This window comes from Pteropus alecto, unplaced genomic scaffold (genome assembly GCF_000325575.1).
Source record: "Pteropus alecto unplaced genomic scaffold, ASM32557v1 scaffold131, whole genome shotgun sequence".
In the NCBI taxonomy this organism is placed as follows: Eukaryota; Metazoa; Chordata; class Mammalia; order Chiroptera; family Pteropodidae; genus Pteropus; species Pteropus alecto.
This window is the reverse complement of record NW_006434709.1, coordinates 17,190,159-17,194,843: the sequence shown is the minus strand read 5'-3', so window position 1 is coordinate 17,194,843 and position 4,685 is coordinate 17,190,159. Positions and strand designations below refer to the sequence as shown.

The 4,685-nt window shown below is 35.4% G+C and overlaps 1 pseudogene; it reads right to left on the bottom strand.

Moving 5' to 3' along the window:
- Positions 1-2,011: 2,011 nt before the first annotated feature.
- On the bottom strand, positions 2,012-2,130 carry LOC112477986 (annotated as a pseudogene).
- Between the last annotated feature and the right edge of the window lie 2,555 nt (positions 2,131-4,685).

Sequence of the window (4,685 nt, the reverse complement as noted above, 5' to 3'; positions counted from 1 at the left end):
CCTGCTCAATGTTTTTAAAACATTGTTGACAGGATTCTGGACCCAAATTTAGGAAGAGAGATAGGGATTTCATTTAATGTGTAAATTTCCTTCAACTTAATGTCCTTATTTTCACAATGGTACAGTAAACCACAGTTGTGCCTATTGTCCTCCTGTGCAGTAATACTTTGTATTCTGCTTTTAAAATAATTAAAAAAAAAATTATTAAGGCAAAATTCACATAACATAAAATTAACCATTTTAAAGTGAATAGTTCTGTGGTATTTAGTACATTTGTAGCGTTATGTAATCACCACCTCTACATAGTTTCAAAACATTTTCATCACCCCAAAAGGAAATTACTCATTAAGCAGTTACTCCCATTTTTCCCCTTCTTCCAGCCTATGGCAATCACCAGTCTGCTTTCTGTTGCTATGGATTTAACTATTCTGGATATTTTTTAGAAATAGAATCATATAATAAGTGATCTTCTGTGTCTGGCTTCTTTCACTTAGCATAACATTTTCAAAGTTCATTCATGTTATACTATTATCAGTATTTGGTCTTTTTTTATGGCTGAACAATATTCCACTGTACGTATGTTTAGTTGTTTGTTTTATCCATTATCTGTCAATGGGTATTTGGGTTGTTTCTACCTTTTGTGTGTTGTGAATTGTGCTAACCTGAAAATTCATACACCTGTATTTGTTTTCAGTTATTTTGAGTATATACCTGCATGTATATTTAAAAATGGAATGGCTGGTTGTATGACAATTCTATGTTAAACTTTTTGAGCAAACATTTTCCACAGTAGTTGAACTATTTTATATTCTCACTGGCAATATATGAGAATTCCAGTTTTCCATATTCTCAGCAACACTTGGTTCTTTTTTTTTTCTTTTTTTAAATTATAGACATCCTAGTAGGTGTGAAGTATCCGTAATGGTTTTGATAATTTCTTTAATAAATAATGATATTGAGCAGTTTTTCACATGCTTGGTGACAATTTGTATATCTTCTTTGGAGAAATGTTTATTTAAGTCCTTTGCCCATTTTTAAATTGAGTTGTTTTGTCTTTTTGTTGCTGAGTCGTGTGCTTTTTATATTTTGGATACAAACCTGATATACTTATCAGATACATAATTTGCAAATATTTTCTCCAATTTTGTAGGTTGTCTTTTCTTTTTTTTTCTTTTTTGATTAAAGTCCTTTGATGCATTTTGGGACATGTTTCTTTGTCTCCTCATTTTGGCTATATGTATTAGGTAGAGCTATTATATCTCCTGGGATTGGTAGAGTGGTCACAAGTATTAGGTTTCCTGTGCAGCCCAGAAACACCGTCTCCCTAGTCGCCTGAGCTGGGTGCTTCAGGGGTGTCCTTTGTATGGGCTGTATGTGCCCTCTTGCAGTAGTTGAACCTTGATTGCTGTTGGCACTTGAGTGGGTGGAATTGACCCTCAGGCTGACTGGATGTGAGGAATGGCCATGACTTTAGCAAATGACAATTGTTTTTCTCACTGCCAGGCTGGGTCTTGGCTTTTTTCATCTGCTAAGTCATTGATACTTTCTGCTCTACCATTTTCAAAGAGATTTGCTATCATCTCTTTTTTTATTATCTGCTGTCCTTGTAATGGACTTTTTAGAGGGGGAGGGGATAATGAGTTTTTGAATCTGTCTTATTTTACTTAGACTCTCCATTTATTACTACTATAATGTGCTTGATTTCACCATTAGTAATTATGAAAAGAATCAGAAAAAATAATTTTCATTTTTGAATTAATGTTTGAAAAGTGAAGCATATTATCCATCCCTTTGGAATCAGAATGGGTGACATCTGCTAGAAACAAAGAGAGATCCTCAAGAGTACATAGAGTTTAAGGGGGCCGAGATGCAAGCTTCTGAAAACCCTTAAGGAGGGATTATTGTTGTTGTTGTTGTTTTGTTGCTTTTTAGGTGAGACAACCCTTGGTTGACCTCACAGGTTTAAAGGACCTTGTCTGCTTACAATTCCTCATTTTTTATTTATTTTTTATGCCTACAGCACCTGGTCTTCCTAGGTGATCTCCCATCCAAGTACTAACCAGGCCCGCCTCTGCTTAGCTTCTTAGATCAGACGGAATCAGGCTTGTTCAGGGTAGCATGGCCGTAGACCAGAGGGTTTTTCTTTAAATTTGGTTTTGTTTTCTATTTGGGCACAGTATATTACATTTTGTTTATATGAGAGAGACTCTTCTAATAGATGTACAGAACTTCCTGCCATCACTAAAAAAACTCAACGAAATGGTAATACCCGCTGGAAGTCAAATGAGTTTGCGTCACTTCTAAGTTTCTGCGATTTTTATTGAAAGAGGGTTAGAGTATTTATATTACTTTGGTAGTGCCACTAGAACCTGGAAAAAATTTTGCAAAGAAAAGGTCACTATGCAGACAGTTACACATAAATAAGAGTGACACAAGATCTTGCATCAAATAAAAATTGACAAAAATTTTTGCTTTTTTCACTTTTATAAACATATATATGCACATATATATTTAAATATGTATAATTTTTCTGAAAGATATGAAATAGAAGGCATATTTGGAGATATACATAAATATAACAAAATACATTGTCCTTGGGCGATCTTGTTTATTCTAATTTTTTGCATTCTTCCAAATGTTCTACAATTCATATGTATACATGAATGTGTTTGTGTGTATGTTAAATCAAAGCTTCAAAAATATCTCCCACAACTTGCCATATAAGAAAATATATTATTGACTGTTAACAGGTTTATAATAACTTTTGTGGTGATGAAACACAGAAATTGGCAATAATTCCACTAAAATGTATTGAGTATAAGGCACTGTGGTATAAACTGTAACAGATACAGAGAAAAATAAGGCATGATTCTTGCCTTCACGAAACTAGTTCTCCACTAATTTAATATGTACAGTGATCGAGGTAATGAAAGGTTCTATAAACTATGGCACTCTTTTTGAAAATTGCCAGTGCATGAGAATCACCTGGGGAAATTATTAAAGATGCATATTTCTGATCCCTTTCTCAGTGGTCCTGCGACTAGAAATTTACATTTTAGTAAACACCTCAAGGTGGTTCTGGTAGGTGATCCTTCAAAGAACACTGAAATAAACAATGATCTGAATATGCACTGGTATGAGACACACATATTTGTATGTATGTTTCTGGTGATTTTTAGGAATCTGGGCAACTTGTTTAACCTCATCCTCAAATCCCTTATATGTAAACTGAAGCAAAAATACCTACATTATAGTGCTATTCTAAGTAATGTAAATGATATTCCTAAGTTATCCAGCCAAGTCTAAAGTGTATAATATGCATTCAGGCATATAGTGTGGCAGTTTTTAGCAATCCTAAGTGAGTGCTAGTGTTGGCGAGAGGAAGGAAATGCCAAATCTAATGAAGCAGCGGAGGCCATCCTTAAGGCACCATGATAACAAGGAATGTAGATGGAATCTTACATGTTAAGCAAAATTTTAGTAAACTGAGAGAAAGGAAAAGTATATTCTAGTCAGCGAAACATGGTGGTAGAAAATTAGGTGTGTTTGGGGAACTCTGAGCGATGTACGTGACTGGAGCAGAGAGAGAAAGCTTCGATGGTCATGAGAGACAAATGTGGAGACAGACTTCGTGGGAAGATTATAAAGCATCTTGAAAAGCTACCTAATGAGTTTCAATGTACTCTTAAAAAGTGATAAGTTGAACGTAATTTAAGCAAGGGAGTGATTAGAGCAGATAGTTTTAACATGATGATTTGCTGCTCATGTGGAAGATATGTTAAAGAGCTAAGAGGATAGACTGAGGGAGGCCAGTTCACAGGGTATGGCGGGAATTCAAATAAGCAGTTATGAGTGTCAGAACTCAGACATTAAAAAGGAACCAGGAAGGAAGTAGATACATATGAGAGGCAGATCTGAAAACAGTTAGAACTTAGAGACAAATGAGATGTGGAAGTTGAAGAATAAGCAATTTAACTTGGCTAAGATGTCTTGAGGTTAGATGAATGGAAAGGTTGTGATTATCATTTTAAAAATGCAGAACAGAAGATGAGGAATAATCTAAAAAAAAAAATAGGACAACTTCAGTTTGGGGTGTGTTAGGTGCTTGCAAAATAATCAGGTGACGATATCCAAAAGGTATTTAGCAATGCAGGGCTGAGGTTACAGAGGAAGAATTGAGAAGAAAAGGAATCAAAAGTTATTCTCATAATTGCAAAAATTTGAGGATGCAGTAGCAGATGTAACTTTTTCCTAAGTATCATCATAATAATGCCAAAAAGTTAACAGTGCCATGTGCCAGGCACTGTCCTAAGCATATGTCATACTTTAAATCATTTATGTTTACACAGATCTGAGAAGCAGGCACTATTATTATCACTATTTTATGAAGTGTGGTTCAGAGAGAGGCAGTACTTGTCAGAGGTCATACTTCTCTGAACATGGCAGAGTCAGAATTTGAACCCAGGCAGGCCGGCTCTAAACTATGTGTTCTTAACCTCGATACTCTGCTGTTCTCAAGAGAGCGTATATTGTGAGAAAAGTCCAAAGCTAGAACCTGCAGAAATACCCATGGTAACGTCTGGGTGGAACACACATACCCCAACCTCAGGCTGAAAATAAAGGTGGTCAAGATACAGAGGAAAGGAAGGGAAGGGAAAAAAACAGCTGGTTGGTAATGACAAATG